A 25578-nucleotide genomic window follows, 5' to 3' on the forward strand; every position below is an offset into this window, starting at 1 on the left:
AATCCTGGCAGGGACTGAGATAGTATTACCATTTCAACTTTGTAGATGAGCAAACAGAGGCTTCGAGAGATTGAGGAACTTGACACCAAACTTGGTGTAATTACACCAAGCCACACAGGCCTCAGGACATGTAATTCACCTGCTCGGATTGCAGCAGGTGAGCTCTCCAGGCCTCTTAACATTTCAAATACATGACATAAACAGAGCTGTGGCCAAATTACACACATCTAGAAGAACCCTCCTTCCATCCTAACACCTGGAATGCTTTCTCTGGACAACTTAAAAATAAATTCTTACAGCCCTTTAGCTGATGAAGAGTTTGGGGAGCACTGGAGAGAACGTTCTGCTAAAGAATTTGATGTGTTCAAAGTAAATGAGAAGTTTAACTATAGACTTTCACCAGGTTTTTCTGCAAATGAAGGTGGTAGAGGATAAACTTTCGGCTGGATGGATATTATAATGGGTCTTGTTTTCTATGTATCCGCAGGATCCAGGACATTGAATGGAACCAGTTAAGGGGAACTGAAGCTTCCTCTCTAAACCAGTGTTAAATGGCATATCTGTGCTCAGATGGGAAGGTTATACAAATTAGGTAACATTAGTGAACGATTTTCCTTTTCTTACATAAAATTGGACTGTTCCTTCAAAAATTATTGTTTATCATTGCGGTGAGTGTGTGTGTGTTCTAACAGTCCATGCATTCATTATTTACTTAATAAATATTGAGTGCCTACTATGCAAGAAACACTGATGTAGTTTCTGGGAATAAAGTAGTGAACAAAAATGACAAAACTTCCTACCATCTTGGAGCTTTTTTCATTCTGGTGGGGGAAGAGAATCAAAGCAATAATTAAGTAACTAAGTAGCTTGTCATTTGCAAAGAATTACTATGGAGAAAAACAAAGCAGAGAAGAGCAAATGTGAGTGCAGGGTCGGGGGTGGGGATGTTTGCAATTTTAAACAGAATAGTGAGGAGGTGACCTATGAACCCTGACGTGAGCGAGGGTAGAATGTTCCAGATAGAGGAGCAGCAAATGCAAAGGCCACCAGGAAAGGCTGGAGAGGCTGGGGAAGAGTAGAGTTGGGAGAAAAGTGAGAGATATGGCCAAATAGGTAAGGGAGGGGCCAGACAGGCAGGACGCAGAGGATGCTGTAGGACTGGAGCTTTCGTTCAGAACAGGATGGGAAGCATTGCAGGGGTTCCAGCAGCAGGCTGATAAGAGCTGACTTATCCCGTAACAGGATCACTTTGACTAACCTGTTGAAATTCAGCTGGAGGGAGGTCATTTGGAAACTATTGCACTAATCCAGAAGAAAAGTGACGGTAGCTCTTTTTTTTTTTAAATATTTATTTATTTATTTGGTTGCACCGGGTCTTAGTTGCGGCACGCATGTGGGATCTAGTTCCCCGGCCAGGGATCGAACCCAGGCCCCCTGCATTGGGAGCATGGAGTCTTAACCACTGTGCCACCAGGGAAGTCCCAATGTGACGGTAGCTTTAATCAAGATCAGTATGGTGGGGCTTCCCTGGTGGCGCAGTGGTTGAGAGTCCGCCTGCCAATGCAGGGGACACGGGTTCGAGCCCTGGTCCGGGAAGATCCCACATGCCGCGGAGCAACTAGACCCGTGAGCCACAACTACTGAGCCTGCGCGTCTGGAGCCTGTGCTCCGCAACAAGAGAAGCTGTGACAGTGAGAGGCCCGCGCACCGCGATGAAGAGTGGCCCCCGCTCGCCGCAACTAGAGAAAGCCCTCGCACAGAAACGAAGACCCAACACACCCAAAAATAAATAAATAAAAAGCCATGCTTGTAAAAAAAAAAAAAAAAAAAATCAGTATGGTGACGAGGCAGCAAGTCCTTTGATTCTGGATATGTTTATTGACCTATTGAATGTGGGAGGTGAGAAATGGGGGCACAGATGACCCCTCCATTTTTGGTCTGAGCAATTCGATGGATGGAGTTACTATTTAAGGGCAATCAGGAGTTCAGTTTTAAACATGCTAAGTTTGAGATGCCAACTGGATATTTAATGATAACCTGAGTCTGTATTTCAGAGGAAAGTTTTGCACTGGAGAACATAGTTGTAGGCTGGTACTTAAGCCTTGATATCGATGAGCTCGCCTAGGAGACGGATGTAGACAGAGAAAAGAAGTCCCATGATTGAGCCCGATTTTTAAAATTACAACTGAAAAAGGCTTTTCTCTCTTATGTGGGCGATAGAGTGGGGAATATATATTTAAAGTAACTTAGTTGTCCAACTATAATTAATAGATAACTGTCAATAAGAAATGGGCACACTATTTTTTCCCCTCTTAAATTATTTGCATTTAGTTATATGTGGAGCACACACAGGCAGCTTTCTAATCCTTTATCCCTTTATTTGCATAGTGTTTTAAAGCTTCATAATAAATTCACATGCATTATTTCATCTTGTCCTTGAAAACTTCTGGGAGATAGATAATATTGGTGGACATCCATAATGAAGCTCAGAAAAGAATATCTGAATTATTTACAACAGCCCTATTAGGAGGGCTACCGTCCTAATTGCCATCATCCCCAATGTGCAAGTGAGGAAGTCCAGACAGAGTGAGATAAAGGGAGTTGATCAAATTCAAGCTTTTGCAATATGTTAGCAATAGAGCTGGGTTTCGAATGAGTTTATTACAGTCAATGTAACTGAGTGCTGATGACAAAGAAGCGAGTCCCATGCAGCTCTCGCCTCTTTCCCAACCTCCTCTTTCCTCTCTCCTTGTTTAGGGCGGGGCTTCTCAACCTGAGCACCACTGACACGAGGGGCAGGATAATTCTTTGTTGGGATGGGGGGGGCTGGTCCTGTGCCTTGTAGGATGTTTACAGCATCCCTAACTTCTACCCACTGGATAGCAGCAGGGCACCCCACCCCCACTGTGGTGACCAAAACTGTCTCCAGGCATTGCCAAATATGCCCTGCTGGGGGACAAAATGTCCCTGATTGAGAATCACTGGTCTCCGGGCTCCACTCTGCTTACGCTGGGCTGGGAGCAGCCCCTCTGTCACCAGTTTCCCAGGGCAGCTGAGTGAGGGCGTCAGAGGCTCTGGGCTGCAAGCCCTCTGCCTGGAGCCTCCTGGGGTCCCAAGGCTGGCCCGCTGTGGCATCCCCTGCCTGGTGGGATCGCTGTATGGCCTCTTCCACAAGGCCCTCTCCTTTGCTAATTCCTGCCTCTAAGGAGGTTGCCCCTTATACCCTCATCTTATTGCCTCCATTTGCTCTGTTCCCTCCAGTGTCCAGGAAAGAAAGCCAAGGACAGGCCCCTGGTGGCTCTCCTCTGATTCCGTGTCTATTAGCTAAATGAACAGCAAGCGTATGTAGATGTTAAACTGCAGGGGAAAATGTTAGACACCGGGACTTGATTGGATTATCTCTGATGAGGCTAAGTCGGGAAGCGGATGGATATTTGTTGGTAGAAAAAAATCCTATCACGTCAATCAAAAAGCATTTACTGAATACCTAACCTAAATTTGCTTAGCACAGATGTGCCACGTCCCACAATGCTAGATGTGACATTTCCACATACCAATAAAGAAGCATGAATTTGGAATTTTACTCTAAGTATCTTATAGTTTTTTTATCTTTCTTATCTTCCCACCCCCTGGATATGCTTAGATTGCTTCAGAAAGCCTGGCTCCGTGCGCGGATTTTGTGTGTTGCAGTATATTCTATTGGAATGTTTTCTTTCAGACACTTGTGTCTGCCAAGTTGGTGACATTTCCCTCATGCATGCCTCGATGAGTCACCAAATGCTTATTGTTAAGCTGGGGCTTAATTTCTGCCCTGACTAACTCAGCTTCAGGCATCCGAACGTGCACGGACTGTGCTCAGGAAGTGGGTCCAGGTGCGGCTAAGGAAAGGGCAGGGAGATATCTGCAAAGGCAGAAAAGAGGGACCTTTACCAGTTTGCTTTCCGATTTACATTCATCAGGACAGTCTATTCCTAACGCAGAACATGTTGTGATTTTGTGAAAGAATTGTTGCTCACTCCTCCCTTTTGATTTATTAGTAAGTGATCACCTGGATGGTGAAAAGCCTGGGATATCATTTGGTTGGCAACTTGAAGCACGTGTGAGTCTTCTCCCGTATTCCACTTTCTGGTTTACTTTTTGAATTATTTCCTTAGAGGAAGGTTTTCTTTATAGTCACCATGTGAATTATGCGGGTTACTGCTTGGTTTGCTATACGCTTCTGTATTATTACAGAGTCATGAGCTCCGGAAAAGGTTTAAATAGAGCAGCTCTAGAGCATTTTCCCAGGAGGGGTCTCATTTGGTACTGTGAGGTTTTCAGGAACAGTAACTGTCCCAGTTTTGTCGAAAAACCTTCTCCCTTGTCTATCTGCCACTATAAAGTTTGATAAAATTTCCCACTTTCCCAGCCTCCCTTTAAGCTAGACCTGGTTCAGGCACATGAGATGGGTGAGGGGATTTCTGGGAAGGATTTTTCCTCATTGATAAAAAGAGAGTAGTATACAAGGATAGTACTTTCTTACCACCTGGCTACCCACCTGCTTCCTCCCTTTGACTTTAGCCAAGTAAGATGGCTGCAGCTGTGACAGCCACCTTGTGACAGCCACCTTGTGACCATGAGGGCTAAGTCTTTCTTCAAGGGAGTTGCAGAGATGCTAGACCCAGCACCATAACATAACAGGAAACCCAACCAAAAGGGGTTTAAACCATAAGGACATGTATTGTTTCCTTCATGGTAGGTGTTTCCATAATCTACAGCTAAAAACAGCCTAACGACAGCTAAAGCTCAGTCTCCAAAGTTCAGAGAGCTAATGCTAAAGCCAAGGGATCTTCCCTACAGGAATTCTCTTCCTTTATGCCTCTCTGACTCTGTATATGTAGTGTATAAAGTTAAAGAAACACAAACTCCTTCTACAACTGAACAATAAGATGTATGGATAATAGTATAGAAAAAGATGTAATGTCAAATTATGTTTAATTGCAAGAATCTTTAAAATTGACCAAATCCAGCCAACAAGATAGCAAATGCAAGACTGAGAGCAGGTCCTACAGATGCAGATATCTATATAACACTGAAGTCTGAATTAAGGCAAAACAATGTGAGAGCTTTGCAATCTTATACTCTATGATTTAAATGACTTAATAATAATTTAATCTGCCCCGGTCTCCTTTAGATCCTCCTCCACCCTGAAGTCAAGTTGTGAGTGAGCACATTCTCTTATTATCCGCAAAATAACCAGCATAAACTGGGAGAAGTTGCCCAGTGCTCTGAGCCGGGTCCAGCCACTTCCCTTCGGCTTTCTGTATCAAGTCTCGCGTGTAGAAAATGAAACTCCTCTCTAACGTTCTGAGCTTTCCTGAAAGGACTTGGCCTTTTGTTCATGTTTTGCCTACATTAGAGGCAAACGTAAAGTTGGTAAAAGGCTTGGGTGTGCAGATGGCATTTTGAATATAATCCTTTAAGACACAGAACCTATGGGATTTGGAAATCAAAATTACGTTTGGACTGGCAGCTTGTATGCAGTAAGGTTCATCTCAAAGTAATTTGAAAGAGCTGAGATCCTAAGCTGCCTAAATCAGCCTTTTGAAAGGAAAAGACGAGCTCAGCAGGCCATGACTGTTACTTCAGCGACTACAAGATGCTCAAATGTGCCAAATCTAAGCAGAGTAATGCACTGTGATATGTTCAGAGGAAGAATTGGATTCCACAAGACAAGAAAGCCACTGGTAGAGACTTTTATGCAAGTTGATTAATAAACTTCTCCAAGGATTACACCAAAATCAATGGCTTCCTCTAGAATAATGTACAACAGGACGTGAAAACTCCACTGACAGCTGGCAGCAGAATTCATTGCAGGAGGGAGCTGGTGCAGGTAGGATGACTCACGGGGAACAAGGTGAGCTCTGGAGGGCTTGGGTATTGACTGGTCCTGCAGAAGCCTGGAAGGAAATGGCTAACTGTTCAACTCAAGGGGCATTTTTTGTGCTATTGAATGAGAGTATGAGAGGAGAGGTGGATGGGAGGGAAGAGGCGCGAAGACATGTGTGAGGCTGAGCGACTATAGAGCATTAGGTAGTCCAAGCACAAGGATGCTTGAAGTTCAACCTGAAGTTCTTTGAGATGTAAACTCGTGTTTGGTCTCCCTCCAAATCTCCAGCACAGTGATCTGATAAACACAAACACTGCCTTTGCGCATGCATGTTTTTTGTGGGATTTGAGGAAGGGGCTGCTTCTTACATCTGAATCTGGGCAATGCAGACCAGAGATAACAACCATGGGGTGGCAAGGCAATGAGTAGATTGAAGAGGTGGGAGCCAGAGGGGAGCATAAGAATTTAAAGGCACCCTTCCCCCAGCCACGTTTATTGGAACTGTCTGGAAATCATGGAGAGGGTTTGAGGGCTTGAGTAATACCATCCCATTACTTGCATTCAGACTTGTGAGGCCCCTATTGGACGGGGAGTTGGGCGTCTTCCTCAGGCTCTTCTGGTCGCCCGTGGGGTGAGCTGAGTGCGCTGTGGCTCTGATGCTCCTGCGTCCTGTTCTCTGCCCTGAACCCTGGCCAATGCGACCTGGCTTCAGGCTGGCCTTGGCTCATGCGGAGCCCCACGCAGAGCCTCTGCAGGAGGTTAGAAGGAAGGAGGAGAGTGAAGTCAGGGTCTCTATTCCCCTGACCTCCTCCCTCTGAGGTTGCTCTGAAAAAAATGTGGCCTTGTCTGAAGATCACTTGCTTCCTTGTATAAGGGGACTGTCTTTCTTTCCAGGTTTCAATGACCATTCCTTGTCTTTCTACCTCAGCACTAGACGGGTTGATCAACCATCTTCGTTTGCTGGAACTGAGGGTGTTCCCAGGACATGGGATTTTGAGCTTTAAAACTGGGACAGTCCTGGGCAAACAGGGACAAGTTGTTTCCCCTACCCTAGGAATGGTTAATAGCTCCTCTGCTGTTTCTAACTTCAGGTTACTAAATTATCCCTTGGGGTGCCCCTACACCCCATCCCTTTCTTTGTAAATAGTCCTTTTGTCAAACAAACAAACACACTCTCCCGGAATTATTTTACTCAAGGGCGTTGTCTCTTTTCTGTTGGGACTTGACACTGGGTGTCCATGAATGCTCACATCCTCTCTACTTTGGTTTCTTCTACTGCCAAATAAAAGGTTTACACTAGAACATTCCCTTACATCTTTCTGGCTCCAACATCATGAAATTGTTGAAAAGAACATCATGATCTTTATCTCTCTCTTTTTAAAATTTATTTATGTTATTTATTTTTTATTTTTGGCTGCGTTGGGTCTTCGTTGCTATGTGCTGGCTTTCTCTAGTTGCAGCGAGCGGGGGCTACTCTTCGTTGCGTTGCGCAGGCTTATTGTGGTGGCTTCTCTTGTTGCGGAGCACCGGCTCTAGGCGCGCGGGCTTCAGTAGTTGTGGTGCACGGGCTTAGTCACTCCACGGCATGTGGGATCTTCCCGGACCAGGGCTCGAACCCATGTCCCCTGCGTTGGCAGGTAGATTCTTAACCACTGCACCACCAGGGAAGCCCCGATCTTTATCTCTTAAAATTTTGTAACTCTACTTAATTCATACTGTCATCTTCTAGGAATTCTGCCTAAAGAATTCTTGAGGGCATCCGATTACCAGACCTCAGCTGCGCCCTGGGGGAACTGAGATGCAGGGTACATAGTCCCGGCCCTGGAGAGGGTCATGTGTGGTCTACGGGGAGGGAAGGAGGAAGATGCCAGACTGTCAGCAGATCATTTCAGCACAATGTGCTACATATGTGCTAAACGAGATTTATACAAGGTGTCCTAGAAGCCCAAAGAGGGGTAGCCAACTAAGCCTAGGAGGTCACGGAAGGCTTCCTGGAGGAAGGGACACCTGAACTGAGTTTTAAATAATGTGTAGGGCCCAAGTGTTGGGGCAGAGGTTATGAAAAGGGCAGGCAGAGTATTCCTTGCAGAGGCCTGGAGGAGGCCAAGGACATAAGTCCTAAGAGGAATATGGGAGGATTTTGGGGTGGAGTAAATTAGCTGTTCACTTTGGGTGGAGCCTAAGATGTGAGGCAGGAGATGAGTCTGGAGAAGTAGGCAAGGCCAGATTATAGAGGGTCTGGCAGGCTGCTGAAGGAGGTGACCCTTTACCCTGTGGATGACAGACAGCCACTACATGATGGGCTTCGTCACTGAGCAGGGTGATCTAATATGTAAATATCCAGTTTCTTTCTGAAAATGAAATACAAAGAGCAGCTCTGAACCACGACCAACAAAAAATAATGCGTGTTCAGCAGACTTTCTGAGGTCTTGCTCGTACAATGGAACTTGAAATCTGCATTTTTAGTTCTATGAAATGATAACGTGATGCTGCTATTAGGAAAAGTCATCAAGCTCTGCCCCAAAAGCTTCTCTGAAGGGAAAATAGCAGATACTAGGCTTGATAGATTCACCTTGATTGTCTTCATTCCTTTACTTCAATATTCATTTTAGTTCACCCACTTTTTGAGGTTTTGAGGACAAAAAGCATATCTGATTTATATTTGCCTCACCAGCAAGTAAGACATTGTTTGGCACATAGAGAGGTCAATAAATATTTGTTCCGTGAAAAATGTCTGTTTCGGGCTTCCCTGGTGGCGCAGTGGTTGAGAGTCCGCCTGCCGATGCAGGGGATGCGGGTTCGTGCCCCGGTCTGGGAAGATCCCACATGCCGCGGAGCGGCTGGGCCCGTGAGCCATGGCCGCTGAGCCTGCGCGTCCGGAGCCTGTGCTCCGCAACGGGAGAGGCCACAACAGTGAGAGCCCCGCATACCGCATTAAAAAACAAACAAACAAACAAAAATGTCTGTTTCATTGAGGACCTGCTGAACAGTAAGTACCAGCTGCACTAAGGCCAAGAAGTAGAGTAACAAGACCCAAAGTTTCTGTCCTCAGTACATTAAAGGCTGCGGGTGGACCTTGAATTGAACAAACCAAGTATAAAAGGACATTTTTGTTCTTTTAGTGAAATTTGAATGCGGAGTGGGTATTAGATGTAATCATTATTATTTTGTTAGGTGTAATAACAGCATTTGTGGTTGTATGACAAAACATCTTTTTCAGCATGGTAAAATTCAAAGTATTTAGAGTGAAATAACACAATGTCAGGAATTTACATTAAAATATTGTCACTTATGCCTCAAAAAGTTTGTTTAAAAACAAAAAAATATATAAATGACTGCCAAAACAAGAAAGAAAGAAGAAAGAAAGAAAGAAAGAAGGAAAGAAGGAAGGAGAGAAGGGAGGAAGGAGGGAGAGAAGGAAGAAGTTAGCTGGTTCCAGTCCAGGAGAAGCTTCTAGATTTGAAAACGCAACATTTGCAGTGTTATATACACTGGTGAGTAAATTCATTTTGTGACGGGGCGTGAAAAAAGCATAATTACAGTGTGGGTAGAGACCAAGAAGCATGAATCCCTGAAGACGTATATTTTGCGTCAGGTCTCTTAGGTTCATAACAAGAGCTCATTTCAAATTGAAGTCACCCTTTCCTGTTCTCTATTTTAGTAGAACAATGTTTCTCACTTCCTCTCCAAGTATAGCATCCTTTAGAAGAAACATAATGGGGTAAGACACTCTCTTGTGATAACTTGGTTACAATAAATAAAAATGGTCTGGGTAGTTATCTAGAGATGATGCTCCTTGGTGGCTAACCGTGTGACCCTGGTTACCGACAATAATAACATGATTGTTTATTTCACAAATTCATGAAAATCTTATGGAGTATCTACTCTGTCTTGAGTGATACATTAGACATGGCAGCAGAAAACAGGACAAGGTTCCTGCCTTCATGATGTTTACTTGCTTGGGGACTATGGTCATAGCTTACAATCAGCTTTTGTGTATGGGATTGTCTTCTTGGCTTCAATATTGAAAACAATGTGGTGAGGTTAGCTGCTGTTTATACGACCTTCCTTTCAAACGTAAGGGTGGGTTGGCTCACGCCTTGCTCATGGTCACGCTAATAAACGGCAGCAAGTATGATTCAAACTTGGATCTTCTCACTTGGAGTCCAGCCCTGTCCCCAGCGCACCACAGGCTGCTCTTTCTTATGTTGCATCTGTGAACCAAAATGCAATGCAGGTGCCACGTGCACGTGGCTGGATGTCTGGAAGGGGGGAGCAGTGCCAGCTCTTCTGGCCACAAGCACACGTTCTACTTGGAGCTGCTCTGTGGTGCAGCTCTGAGGGCGGCTCTGTTAACTACCAGCACATTGTGACACTTCAGGGGAGATTTTCTGTTACCAGTTAATTATCACTTACATTTGTCAAGAAGGGAAAAAGCGCCTCTCACATCTTATTTTAAAATATAAAAATCCTTGGAAAAGTTTGAGGGTGATTTGCTGCTCTTGCAGCACCACAGGCGGCCCCAGCCAGACCTGAAACAAGTACTGGCAGAAGGGCTGTCAGTGTGGTGCCCCTGAGGCACGCCATGGGGGTGGCGATCCCAGACCAGAGACTGCACACCGAATAAGATGCAAAAACACTGGTGAGTGCCTGGGGAGGGAAGAGCGAGGATGGAAATGGAAGAGATCTCAAAGCAATTAACTGGAAATGATTTGTACCCAGAAGGGTCGCTGATGCCAAGAGAATAAAGCCAGACACAAAAGACCACATATCGGAGGATTCCATTTATGTAAGATATCCAGAACAGACAAATCCATAGAGGTAGATAGAAAACAGATTAGTGGTTGCCAGGGGTTGGGAAGCAGGGAGGAAGGATGGGGATGCAGTCATGGGTCCTTAATGGACACAGATTTCCTTTTCAGGTGATAAAGATGCTCTGGAACCAGATGGTGGTGAAGGTTGCACAATACTGTGAACGTACTAAATGTCACTGATAGTAATTTTTATGTTAGGTGTATTTTACCAAGGTAAAAAAAAAAAAAAATACACACACACACACACACACACACACACACTTAAAAGAATCATCTTACTGGTTGGTTAATCTCAAAACTGTTATAATTTGGCTATATACCTGTTGAGTGGTCATCCAGATTTTACCAGAATATCTTCTCTGAGAAGAACATTGTCATCTCAAAAGTAAGCTTATTTCATTTTAGGAAGCCTTGATTGTTAGAAAGTTCACTATTAAAGTGACTTAAAAATCTACGAGAGCGAGAGTGAGAGAGAGAGAGAGAGAGAGAGAGAGAGAGAGAGAGAGAGGTTGCCCAGTGATTAGGATGGAAGGGTATCAGGTACCTCAGACATTTCCCCCATTTATATTTATATCTGTGCCTTGAGAGACTGCAGTTGCATTTCTGGGCAAAGGGCAACGGTCTTGCAAAGACAGCTGAGTGAAAGTGTGCTCCAATCTAGAGCGGAGTTGCTACATTTCAGGATGCAGAAGTTCTGTCTGGGATTATTCCAGACCTTGGACTGTAGATTATTCAAAATCTAACGTTATGGAGCACTGCACCTGACAGACAGGAAGCTAGGAAAAATTTCAGAATTTTCTGTTGGAAGAAATATACTCCCATGCTCGTTTTAAGATGAGAAAATATGTTCCCACCTGAAAAAAACGCATGAGAAAAACCACATTACCAGAAATGTTATGGGTTTTATAAGCAGATCTACAATACAAAGTCTTTAAATGATGAAACCCCCAAGGACTTTGATTTGACTTATTTATAATTTGACTTATTTTATTTTTTATTTTTTTTTTTGCGGTACGCGGGCCTCTCACTGTTGTGGCCTCTCCCGTTGCGGAGCAACGGGCTCCGGACGCGCAGGCTCAGCGGCCATGGCTCACGGGCCCAGCCGCTCCGTGGCATGTGGGATCTTCCCGGACCGGGGCACGAACCCGCATCCCCTGCATCGGCAGGCGGACTCTCAACCACTGCGCCACCAGGGAAGCCCCCAGCTCCCTTTTGTGCTTCTCACAGCTCCTCTGAAGTGCCCTCCCTTCTACCGGGTGCCAAAGAGCTTTGTGGCAGAACAAAGGAAGATGTGACTTTTGTCCCTGGGAACTAGTGCTGTTTTTTGTTTTGAAAGCCCTGCTTTTAGATGGTTCCCAGCATACGAACATTTGAACAATGTCTTATCTTTTATCATCATTGCAGCGGAAAAATACTAGCCTGAGGCTGTGGGCTGCTTAAAGCTGTCAGAGCCTGCCCACCTTTCGTATTTCGTGATGACATGATGACATTAGAAGCTTTCTGCCACCCATACTCAGATCTGACTCAACATGGGAAGAATCCAGAAATACCAGAGCAATTCAGGAAAAACGGAAGAGCAGCAAGGGAGAAGCCAAGAGGAGAGGAAGCTTTGTTTTAGACCCGGATTGAAGGAGACGGAACCAGGTTAAGACACAAAGGATGTGAAAAACATTTATCTTCCCCAGAAAGTGGTGAAAGCTGGGGAACACAGGACCCACGCAAAGCTCCTATTCACGGAAGCTTCGAGGCCTACGATTTTCTCTAACTGTGGGAGGGGCGGGTGGTTTGAGATGAAGGAGAGGCCCAGAACACAGTGTGATGGTGACAACTTTGCCTCTCCCTCCCTTCCTGTGGATTGATTAGGCAGGCGGGCAAATCGGTGTGCGAAGAATAGGTCTGCTGGATAACAGCTGCGTCAGTGACACGTTATGCAGTTCTGCAGGCACAAACTGATCTGCAGTCGCAGAGAAATGAAATTATATGAGGCCAAGGGCTCTGCGGTACCAGCTTCAGGGCTAAGCGTTGGCCTGGCCACTCTCTGCTCCCGGAAGGGTTTTATTTGCAGTCTGTCTCACAGCCTGCAGTTCCCTGCTGTGCCCTCCCTTAGCACGGAGGTGGTGTTTACTCACTCAGGTGAAGAGGACGTTTTAACTCTCCATCTTCTCCTCCAGCGTGCAGTATTGATTTTCTGCTGGAAGGAAGGAAGAAAGACCTTTCTTCGAAGTACCTTTGGAGGCAGAGTTGGAGAAAGGACCCGTATTCAGGGAACGTGGAATCTCTTTCTCAGTTGCAAATTGTGTTTGTACAATTTACTAGTCATAACAAGTTCATGTTTCACTGTTAGTTGTTCAAGAAAAATCCAACAGATTGAAGCTGCTTCATCCCTTGATTAGCCTGAACAAGTTCGGATAATTAGCTTGGCTAATTAATGCCTATGTCTAGTGTGCAGTTTGAGTTGACATATTCTGAAGGTCAGTGCCAGTTCAAAAATGTAGAAATAATTACTCCATAAAACTGGCATGAGGCATAGTTCCATGGAATTTCACCTTGAATATGCAAATGCTCTCCCTTTTGAAATGTGATTTACAAAAATGAGGAGTATTTGAAAATTCTCCCATCTGGAAATGCTTTTTTTTTTTTTTTCAGGAGTTTATGGAAACCCTGATCCTGCCTTGCAGGCATAACATGCTTTCCAGTAACATCTAATAAAGGAAAAAAATTAACAGAGCTATCTCTTGCTCTAAAAACTCAGGTATATAGTTTGCTGAATTTGTCGTCTTGATAAAGCAGAGAATTAGTTTTTTATTACTTTGAAATTAAGTGCTCACGTTCAATGCCTCCCCATTGCTTCCCAAATTAAGTACAGATTCCCCAGCCTGGTTTTTAAAAGGCCTGAACCACATACCCAACCTCTACAGGCCAAATGGGAGATTGCAACGTACTTTTATTAAATATAAATACCACAAAATACTGTACTTAGGTGTCGGGGAAATTCCGGAGGCCATGAGTGAGAGGAAAAGACAGGAGATCAAAGGAAAAGAGATTTATCGATTCATTGATTCCTTCGAGGTCTATTTCCTGAGAAGTAACCTAAGGAGATGCATGGTGAATGGCACTCAAATGAATCATCAAATGAAAAAAATGTCATTAATAAGTTAGTGGCAGCTGGAGGTGGAAATACTAATTTACTCTGCAGCATGCCTTCTTTGTTTTGGAAAAGACCAACTTTGGTGGTGCCACGTAGTTATTAAGATGTTGGGCAGAGAATTCCCTGGCGGTCCAGTGGTAAAGACTCCGTGCTTTCACTGCCGAGGGCCCGGGTTCGATCCCTGCTGAGGGAAATAAGATCCCACGAGCTGTGCAGTGGGGGCCAAAAAAAAAAAAAAAAAGATGTAGGTGCAATGTGGATTGGGACCAAGGAGGGTTCTTGGAGGAAGGGAACAAATCCCTTGGCGTTGAAGTTTAATGTTCTGTGTCTGATGGGTTGAAGTGACCATGATTGAGGACAGCTGTTTATAAATAAAGATCTCAAGAGGAAACTCACTTTAAGGAGGAAAGCAGTCTAGAGTGGTGGCCAAGGCAGCGCATCATTAGAAAAAGACACAGGGCATCAGGGCATGGCTGATGCTAGAACACCTCTTGGCCAAGGAGCGTGTGTGTGTGTGTGTGTGTGTGTGTGTGTGTGTGTAAACGTAAAGAGCTAGTCAACAACAGATTATGGCTTTGGAAGGCCAGGCCAATCACAGAGTTCTGTGAGCACTGCTGTGTGTGAGCCTGGAGGAGAGATGCTCCTCCAGACGTGCCCTCACCTGAGGAAGTACCGTCACGGCAGCAAGTTCCTGTGGCCTGAGCACGACCAGGGGTGGACGGGGCTGCTCGGGGCTGCCAGAGTGCCTGGTAGAGGACAATTTTTTGGGCAGAGACTCCATGTTGCACAGCATGGGGCTTTTCAAAATATAGGCATGATTTTCCAGCTTATTGGAGTTCCTGACTTATCTTGTAGCTGGGGGGTTGGGAGGAGACTATCTATTGAGGAAAGCATGCATTATTGAGATAAATGGAAATAGGGATCTGAGGTGGTTGGTTTCAAAACAAAATTAAATGTGACCTAATCTTTCTTGTGCCCCCAAATGGGCAAATCAGTCAGGGCTCTTCACACAAACTCTATCTATTTATCTATCTACCTATCATCTATCTATCTATGTATCTATCTATCTTCTATCTATCTATCTATCTATCATCTATCTATCTATCTATCTACCTATCATCTATCTATCTATGTATCTATCTTCTATCTACCTATCTATCTATCATCTATCTATCTATCTCTCTATCTTCTATCTATCTATCTATCTATCTATCTATCTATCTTATCTATCTGGTCTATCTGTAGGAAATTATACCAATAGGAAGGGAGAGAGACAGAAAAAGAGGGAGAATTTATCTTATGGAATTGGTTCATGGGATTATGGGGGCTGCCAAGCCCCAAATCTGCAGGACTGGCAGGAAGTCTGGAAATTTAGGTGAAAGTTGATGTTGTAATTTTGAGTCCAAGATCTGTAGGGCAGGCCAACAAGCTAGAAACTCAGGCAGGACTTCTATGTTACAATCTTTTAGGCAGAATTCCTTCTTCCTTGGGAATCCTCAGTTTTTGCTCTTAAGGCCTTTAAATGGTTGGATGAGGCCTACTCACATTAGGGAGGATAATCTACTTTACATAAAATCAGCTAATTGTAAACATTAGTATATCTACAAAACATCTTCACAGTAATATCTAGACTAGTATTTGACCAAACAACAGGGCATCTAGAGTCTAACCAAGTTGAACTATATAATTAACCGTCACACTGGGGAAACAGGACAGGCCGGCCATTTACCAAAGAAACTTCCAACTTGGTAATGGAATAGTAAATGTATCGCAAAACGAAGTATGCAAAGTAGTATGTGGTATGTGTCATAAAAGGGATGCAAACTAAGTGATATAGGGGTTCTGAGGAGTGGCAGTTAGCAGAAACCTGGGGGTGACCAGACAAGGACATTTTGGATAGAAGCAAAGGCCAGAACAGTTTCAGAGGAAAGTCTCAGAGGAAAGCATTGAATTGACATAGCAGAGCATAGCATGAGACATGTAGGAAAGCACTAGAAGACTGCAACAGACCGGACACTGAGACTTAAATGGAAAGAGAGGGGGGCTGGTGGGAGTTTCTGAACACGGGAGTGCTTTTGTATACAGTTACAGGGGGTTAAGTGCGTCATGGAAGATTTGATATTTTTAATATGGTAGAAATGTGATTAGAATTGTGCTCCGGGAAGACTACTATAATAAAGGTTTTCTGGATAAATGTGACAGAAAGTGATTCAGGATAAACAGTTGGGAGGCTCATAGCTATTATGCAGTGAAGGATGGAAATGAGGGTTGAAGCTGTAGTAGTTAAATTAAGGGGTCATGTTTTAAAGATATTACAGAAGTCAATCTATAGGACATGCCAGTTAATTGAGGGTAAAACAAACAGGAATGGGAAGAGTAAAGGCAGATATTAATACTTCCAGACAATATGAATGAAAAAGTAAGGGTAATACTGACAGGACTAGAGAATTCAGGAAGAGAAACTGGTATGGAAGACAAGGTAATAATTTCATCTTTAGACATCTTGAGTTTGACATGCTGGAGAGACCATCTGGTGAAATGCTTTAGGACCCAGTTATAAACATGGTCTGGAACTCAGGAAGGAGGTCAGGATTAGAAATATATGTTTGTTTCTAACGATTCTCTAGGTTAAGGTATGTCTGTGATACTCCCATGCTGGAGTCTTTGCCCTTCCAGGCAAATATCACTTCGTATTTACAAGGACAATACCATAGAGTGGTTAAAAGTTTTTCTTTTGGCTTCAGTGGGGTCCTACCCAGTTATTTACAGACTCTGTAAACATTGGGGGTGTTACTGAGCCTCCTTCTGCCTTGGTTTCTTTATCTGTAAGTTGGGAACCATAACATCAGATGGTTGTATTTGCTAAGTTAATACGCATGAAATACCTGGCTGGGCTACTGTTACACTCCTGGGACTCTTAACAGAGGTGGCTTTCCTCCTGTGGCTCAGATCCGCAGCTGTGGATTCCAAGACATCCTCCCTCTCCTGCCCACCCCAAATCTCACGTGAAACTCTTTTTCCTCTGCCAGTATGAGGTGCATTCACCTGGAGTGGTGAGCAAGTGCAATCCTTACCTGTCTGTCTATGGGGATTCCTCTTTATTCTCCTCTATACCTTGAGAGATGATGTGAAGGTTGGGTTGTACCCTTAGCCTGAGGATGTGTGTCGCTAGTTTAGATCCACTTACATAGACAGAAAAGAAGTTATCTTTATCTGTTCCCTGGAAGAAGAAAAATCGATCCTTAATCAGGCAAATGTACTTGTGCAGAGATGATGGGTGAAGCTGCAGAAGTGGATGGCATTGCCACTGGAGTGGGTATAGAAAAAGAAGAGCATCTAGAACAGAACCTTGGTGGATATGATCATTTTTGAGTCTTCTTTGAGAAGAAAACCTTGCTATAGTTATCACTAATAAGACAACCATAATTAATAGCAAGAGCCTTATTTCTTTTGTTCACCACTGTATCCCCAGCATTTATTCATTCAACAAATACTTATTGATATCTATGAAATATAAACCACTATAATAGGCATTGTACACATAGCAGTGAACAAATTAGGCAAACAATTTTGGCTTTCACGGAGCTTAGACTGTAGTAGGCACTTTAAAAAATACTTGTTAAATGAATGAATAAATATTTGAACAAGAAGCATGTCTGCAGAAAGGGGGCCCCTAGTATGTGCAAGCACTGCATTTGGTAGGCACTGGGAAGTCTGTAAAGGAATAAAGATGGAGGTGATTCTTGGGGGATGGACAGGATTTAGAGGAATGGAAAGAAGGGCGAATGTTCGGAAGACGGATGCAGGGAAAGTGCAGAGATGGGTATTTGCATAATGCCTTTAATGAGCAAGAAGACAGTGGCTGGCAAGTTTGGGGGAGCATTCGGCTCCCCACAGGAGTGGAGAGGCAGAGAGTAGAGATAATGAGGTCAAAGAACTTGACCTCAAGGTCAAGAACTTGTTGCAAAATAAAGAACATGAGGTTCCTATTTTGAGCTGGAGCCTTCAACCATCATCTCCAAGTCAACAAATTTGACCATTACAGCATTTGCTGGTCAGTAAGAAGAGGAAACTAACATCTGTTAAGCTTCTACCAAGTGCCAAACATTAGATCAGAAGCTGTGTGTATATGGGACTTAAATGAATTTATCTCCACAACATTCATGTGCACAACCATCCTATTTCTTTTCTTATTAAATCAGGTTATACATGGATTGGCTCAGACCAGCCAGGGTTGGTGAGAAATTGAATTTCCGTTTTTGCTGGAGAGGAATAGGCTTCGGCTCCCTTGTGGGGCGGGGCAGGGGAAGCGCCGTAGCCTCAGGATCTGCCCAAGCCAGGAGCCTTAAAAAAGGGTTTCTGGTGTTTGGTCCACTGTTCCTAAGACATTTCTTTTGTGTCTCCTCTCTGCGTCAGGTTAGGGCCTGGACCATTGCTCCTGCCTCCCAGCCTTGAGGGGCTTGATGTCAAGTCCCCACTCATCCACTGGGGACCTCTGACAGGGCCTCTGCCATCGTTAGGAGCAGCTTTCTGGCTCTCCTCCCGGCCCCAGTCTTCTCAGTACCTGGGGTGGGACACTCGCTTCCTCATCAAAGCACCTGCTCCCCCGTCTCTCGTCCATAACTGCCCTCCAAGCATCCGCTCCTCCCATACTCTCTTGTGGGGAGGTTGTCTTCAGGGCAGCTCATGCCATCAAAGAAAAAGTTCTTTCCCTCTGTGGCCAAGAAGTCTAAGACACAGGCCTATTCTGCCAGGACATGGGAGGAGGAGGGAAGAGGGGAAAAAAGAAAAATAAATCAGTTCTTCATTTTCTGGCATTTCCTAGAGAAGCAAGAATAATACAAAAATTAATATGCCAGGGCTTCCCTGGTGGCACAGTGGTCGAGAGTCCGCCTGCCAATGCAGGGGACGCAGGTTCGTGCCCCGGTCTGGGAAGATCCCACATGCCGTGGAGGGGCTGGGCCCGTGAGCCATGGCCGCTGAGCCTGTGCTCCGCAACTGGAGAGGCCACAACGGTGAGAGGCCCGCGTACCGCAAAAAACAAAAACAAACAAACAAAAATTAATATGCCAGTGTATTATATTGCCGTGTGCATTATCTCCTCTAATCCTCCAAATCAGAGCATGAGATAGGTACTGTTACTACGATTTTATGGAAGAATTAATTCATTCAATAAGTATTTATTCTCTCTGCCTTACAGTGTCCCAGGCTCTGGAGAACAACAACAACAAAAAACCCAGCAACAAGAAAAAATAGTGAATAAGACAGAAAAAATTCCAGATGAAGACACGAAGTCCCTGAAAGTAAATACTGTGCTTGAGATCACATAATCCATAAGTGGAAAAGCTACCATGAGCCCAGGGCTATTTCTCCAGAGTCCACACCAATTTATGCTGCTTTTGCAATATGAGCTATTCTGCAGAAAACTGCTTGGGCTTTTGACAGACTTCTTGGGAGAATAAAATGTGACATCACAAGCAGTGATAATAATAGTGCTAATCATGTAGTGATTGCCTACCGTGTAGCAGGCAATGGAAGAGATTGCCGGCAGTATCTCATTTAATCCTCACAAGAAGCCCACATTCTCACTTTTCATGGTTCAAGGAAACTGAAAATTAACAGCACGTTTCTTGCCAAGATCACTGGACCAGCATGTGAGCGAGCAGAACTTCAATCTAAACATCATTATTCCAGTCTGGGGTGCTAAAGAGTACTGTCCCTCATCCTGATTGCCTGGGGTCTTGTTAAGTTGAAACTCCTCTTTTCTCCCATCTTCGTTCTGCCTCCGGCTGGGAAACCAGTGCTGGGTCGGGTATGGATAGTCAGCTTCTCATTCTTGTTCCTCAGTTACGAACATCTACCGTTTTGGGTTTCTGCAGGTTTGGTTATAGAGGTCAGAGAGGACAGGAAAGGCTCAGGGAAAGTCTTACAACTTGATCCCTTTTGTGGACAGTGAATGTCCAGCATTAATTCTTTATCCCAACGGTCCCTGCAGCCGTTTCTTGGGGGTCCCCCACTCTGGACTAGGCTTCCGGAGGTCCCTTTGGGTAGCCCAGACTCTATTTAGACTTCTCAGACATAACTGAGGGGCTGGTCCCTGCAGCCTTTAAACTCCGAAGAATACACGTTTCACTCTCTAAGTGGTTCTTATGAAGGCCCACATTATCTGGCTTAATGTGGCAAAGTGCAGGATCACCTCCATGTCTTCTGCCCTGGATGGGTGACCCAGAGGGAAGGGAAGAAACCTGACCCAAAGTCGTCCTCACTGACTGCCTCTGCAAAGGCTCAGTGAATTTCTTAGTGTCTTTTACACAGCCTGAATCTGGAGGGTGGGCTAAGGTGGCAGGAGTATCCCAGTGGGACCTGCACAGATTGTGAGACTATTTGGAACCTCTGCTGAAAACACAAAAAAAGTGTCATTTCATATCCAGTTTGTATTGGTCCCAGAAGATGCTTAAGGATGCATAAGTTCATAGGCTTTGGAATCAAATTGCCCAGGTTTGCATCTTTATTCTTTTCCTCACTAGCTATATGAAGTGAGGCAATTCCTAACCTCTATGTATTTCTATTTTCTCTGCATATCCATCTATAAGGCAGGGATTCTAGCTACCAACCTCATAAGGTTGTTGGAAGAATATAGGAGGCAAATACGTGTTAACTGAAGCACAGCGCCCGCCACGTGGCTAACGTCCCCAAACTGAGCTGTTATTATTCTCACCACGTTGTCCTGTACATCAATTTCTGAGACAGATTGAAGGTAAACACTTCTGAGTGTAGAGCACAGGCTTTTGTAAAACCAAAACTCAAGAGGCAGATATAAGAGATAAAATACATATGACTTCTTTTAGAACTATGGCTTAATTGGATTTAGGGCTGCCATGATTTCTTTTCCCTTTCCAGAAAGGGAGTTTGCTGCCTAGTTGGGGCTGCTGCTGCTGTATTTCTTCCAGTGTGGTTGTTACTATTTTCAAGTTGATCAGAAGCAATGTGCCGTGGTAATTAAGACAGAAGACACCGGGGCAGTCAGACTTGGCCTCTGATCTCTGCTCTGACACTTAATAGCTACTATGACATTTTGCAAGTTACTTAATTTCCTCATCTGAAAAATGAAAACAATACTTGTGCTTACTTCATAAAGTTGTTGTGAGGATGAAATAAGATAATGTAGGTAAAGAGCCTGGCACAAAGGTGGGCTCAAAAAATGGTAGCCATGGTATAGTAGATGGTGCTAGAGTTTGGTTTTTGATCATGGATTAGAAGCAAAATGTCTTTTTTTTTTTTTTTTATCTTTATTGGGGTATAATTGCTTTACAATGGTGTGTTAGTTTCTGCTTTATAACAAAGTGAATCAGTTATACATATACATATGTTCCCATATCTCTTCCCGCTTGCGTCTCCCTCCCTCCCACCCTCCCTATCCCACCCCTCCAGGCGGTCACAAAGCACCGAGCTGATCTCCCTGTGCTATGCGGCTGCTTCCCACTAGCTATCTACCTTACGTTTGGTAGTGTATATATGTCCATGCCTCTTTATCGCTTTGTAAAATGTCTTTTGACTTTTGTTGTCAACAGATCTAAATCGTTAGAACTAATCTCCCCAAAGTAGGTTGGATCTGCTACAGAAAAATTCGAACATATTAGACTATGAACACACAATCTCAAAAGCTGACATCATGATTGGTGCTGCTGGAGAAGGGTCTGGTTGACTTATTGAGAAAGGCTCAGGTTTCATCTAAATCCCTAAAAATAGTGCTAGAAACAGGGACGGACCATGGGGGTCCAAGACCCCTCAGTGGGAGGTGGAGAGCTCTCTGCTTTCCTCTCAGACTTTGCCAAATGTTTCTTCCACCTTCTCTTCAAAGTTTGAGCCTGTTGGTCTCAAAGTCATCCTGGAAGGCCCTTCCCTCAGTCCAAATCCTTGGAATTTATCTGACCATTGGCTTAATCCAGCTCGGGTTAGGATAGGCATTTTGTGTCTATCCTTAGCTGTGCTCAGTTCTTTTTACCATATCTTCCTCTTCAGAATATAATGGAACGGCTTTGGGGACAGATGTAATGAGCCAGGCTCTGACTCTCTCTGCTCCACTCTGTTCTGAAGAGGTTCTGCCTAGGCTGCTTTCCTCAGAGAACGCCATCTAGGGTAGGTGTCATTAAGGCTTGTTAAATCCCAATATGCACTAATCTTATCTACTTTCTAGCAATATTTTCTTCCGTCCTCACCCTGTAGTTTCTAATCTGGGCTGGTCATGCCTGAGTGGTTTACCCAGAGGACACAACGATCAAATTGTTTCCTAACGCAAGTTCGTGTGCCCAGTGCACAACGAGGCCATAGAAACCAAAATGTCGAAGTTTGGAGCAGAGAAAAGTTTATTGCAGGCCCAAGCAAGGAGATCAGGTGGTTCTTGCCGCCCGCCCCCCCCACCAGACCCTGGCAGTGTTTTTTATTTATTTATTTTTTAAATATTTATTTATTTAGTTCAGGCACGCGGGATCTTTCGTTGTGGCACACGGGCTCTTTGTTGCAGTGCGCAGGCTTCTTTCTACTTGTGGCACGCGAGCTCTAGAGCGCATGGGCTCATCAGTTGCGGCGAGAGGGCTCTCTAGTTGTGGTGTGCGGGCTCAGTAGTTGCAGCATGCGGGCTTTAGTTGCCCTGCGGCATGTAGGATCTCAAGTCCCCGACCAGGGATCGAACTGGTGTCCCCTGCATTGCAGGATGGATTCTTAACCACTGGACCACCAGGGAAGTCCCCTGGTGCTGGGAAAAACTCAGGAAGTATGTGTGAGATACTATTATCTGAGTACTTCAGAGAGGAGCTAGAGCAGAGGGTATGGGGGAGGGCTCTAACCCGAGAAGGCCCCATAGGGTCCTACTTGGTTACAGTATGGCCCTGCTGATTGGGTCACTTGGGTTCCTGTAGATCTTCCTTCTGGTAGTGCACTTTGAGCTGGTATTCCTTCTTGTTGGTGATCCCTTCCCCAGGCCCCAGGGTCCTGGTTGTCCAAGGACCACACCCCCACCCAGGGCTTCTTGATGCTGCTGCTGCTTGGGGGACTGCCATTCTCTTTTTCACGAGTTGTCCTCCTCATGTGCTTATCTTCAGATAAAGATTATTAAAACAATTAGGAGCTCAGAGTTTTATAATTTTTTTAGAGAGAGAAGTAGAGAAAAAGAAAGAGGGAGAGACAGACAGGGAGAGAGCAACTTCTCTACGACAAGAGGTCTTCTTGTCACATCAGACTCATCCGTAGAGCTTTTAAACACACATGCCTGGCCCCGTCTCAGATTTTCTTTACCAGATTTTTTTCTGGGCACCCATTTAAGTTTGTTGACTATGCATATTTGTTGATACCAGTCTTTCCACTTGTGTCGTTTCCCTCTCTGGATCCTCTGAGAGGTATGAAAGAGGCAGTGAGGTGGACTCAGCCACAGATGAAAGTTAGACAGGAGAGTGGATGAGGAAAGAACAAATGAGCAAGGATATTGAGGATGTGGACAAGGGGGTGATTGAAAGACATAGAATTAATAAAGATGGGAGAGCTATTGAAGATCCTGGTGAGGTCTCAGAATGGGTATAGTGAAGCTGGTTGTGCAGGTCACTGGAAGGAGAGGAGGATGTTATCAGAGTGTGACATTTTTCCGAATTAGGATTTCGGAGGGGAAAAATGCAAAGACAGGACAATCACTTAGGTATGCCATAATCAATATAAATGAGCCTCTGGTAATCTGGAAATGGAATGATTTCTCAATCACCCCAGGCTTTAATTCAGTCCTTACTTTCCCTCTTGGTTGCATTACAGTCTCTACTTAACCTCTGATTCCCTTATTTTGGTGTCTCCAGTTTATAGCTTTTCCCATGTCCCTTCAACTATTGACAGAACTTGGACTCTCTGGCTTTGAACCTCGAAGATAGATTTCTATCCTTCTATTGGTATTTCCTACTGCTGGCTGCTCCAGGGAACCACCTAAATGAATCTCTGGCCCTTACACTACATATCAACACTGATTCCTTACCTGGGTCTACCTTGGCCTTTGCAAACAGTATTGGGTACCTGGTTTCTTGCCTCAATCCAGTGCTTTTCTTCCCACACACACACTGCCATGCTCCCCTACATACTTGAGAGCCTGGCTTTCTGTTTGTGACCAAGGACCCAGTTTCACCCTTTGGTCATGCACCCTTTAGAGCTCTCTCTTTGGGTTCCACTGACTCTCCCAGATCTTGCCATGAGTAGTGATGTGACAGCACTATGGGGGTGACCTGTCTGTTGCTGCTTTTTCTTAGCTTTTCTCTAGCTAAGTAGCCCTATTTGAGCTCAGCTCGTGAAATATTTCTGAGAATTTTCTCTTGCTTAACTTGTTTGAGATCAGTCAACTCAACTGATGTTCCTCATTCTTAAAGTGATCAATAAATGACTCAGGAAGCCACAGAAAAGACATTTAGTGTGGAGGCAGAAGATACATCCTCATGTGATACTGGTGCTGATTTGGGTAATTTTGCAGTGACTTGAGTCAGAATGAGAGTGTGCTGTGCTTTAGAACATGAACAAGGTGACAAGAAATAAGGTTAGCTGGGGCTTCCCTGGTGGCGCAGTGGTTGGGAGTCCACCTGCCGATGCAGGGGACGCGGGGTCGTGCCCCGGTCTGGGAGAATCCTGCATGCCGTGGAGCAGCTGGGCCCGTGAGCCATGGCTGCTGGGCCTGCGCGTCCGGAGCCTGTGCTCTGCAGTGGGAGAGGCCACGGCAGTGAGAGGCCCGCATACCGAAAAAAAAAAAAAAAAAAAAAAAGAAATAAGGTTAGCTGCTTTCAGGAGTCACTGGCACTCAGTCTATATTTGGAATCCAGGAACTTTTAGTGAAAAATGGTATTTCTTACCAGGCTCCATGCAACCTTACACTTAACCAACCCAGTCGTTAGACGTTAGTAAAAAGACAAAGATTTCTACCACAAACACATCTTCCCGGAGATCTAGGGTAATGGTAACAAGATGGCAACAACAAGGGATACACTTTGTTAAACTTCTGTTGTTTTATTGTTTAATTTACTTTAGACCTATGTGAGATGCTACTAACTAAGGCACTTGTAAATAACTAGAGTGGTAGAAAGAACGCAATCTTGAATGAGGCAGATTTGATTTTGAATTAGATTTGAATTTGATTTTGAATTAGAGCCCGCCCCTATGCACGATGTCATCGGGACAAGTTCTTACTGTCTCTGAGCCTCTGTCTCCTCACCGGTAAAGTGGAGGTATAGTACCTGCCTTACCCAGTTGGCAAAGTGCCTACCACATAGGAGATACTCGTGGACACTAGGGATTGGCTATTCAACATCCACTCCAAACGCCCTATGCGGTACCCCCTCATTTCAGAGGCCGGAAAGCTGAAAAGGAAATTTCTCAGACTCTCTTGCAGCTAAAGTTCTGGATTTGATTTCAGTTCCATCAACTACATGCACCCAAACAAGACTTGAATATGGATCAGAGTTAAGGAGAGAGAGAGAGATTGCAGGAGGTAAAGCGTCCGTTTTGCTGACACAGACTGTGACGGAGACAAGGTGCGAAGGAGTGGCTTTCGGCAGCAACAGTGTCCACTTTCCTTATTATGGCGATTCTGGGGGCTGGGAGTTGTTCCTGGAAGTTTAGTCTAGAGTTTGCTCCCCTAGCCCTTCCAGTGATTGCGGAAGCCCCCGAATACCTGATATAAATCTCTTTATGCTGAAATTGGTAACAGCAGTTTCTGCTACCTAAAACTG

At 44.6% G+C, this 25578-nt stretch overlaps 1 long non-coding RNA gene across 1 annotated transcript in view; it reads left to right on the top strand.

Moving 5' to 3' along the window:
* Positions 1-25578, top strand: part of LOC109551039 (uncharacterized) — a 96425-nt gene that overhangs the window by 51695 nt on the left and 19152 nt on the right. The window contains exons 10-12 of the long non-coding RNA XR_012327303.1: positions 488-592; positions 5174-5872; positions 19032-19134. This is a non-coding gene — a long non-coding RNA (uncharacterized lncRNA). The remainder of the gene's footprint in view (positions 1-487; positions 593-5173; positions 5873-19031; positions 19135-25578) is intronic.

The sequence above is a fragment of the Tursiops truncatus genome, chromosome 17 (genome assembly GCF_011762595.2).
Source record: "Tursiops truncatus isolate mTurTru1 chromosome 17, mTurTru1.mat.Y, whole genome shotgun sequence".
Lineage (NCBI taxonomy): Eukaryota > Metazoa > Chordata > Mammalia > Artiodactyla > Delphinidae > Tursiops > Tursiops truncatus.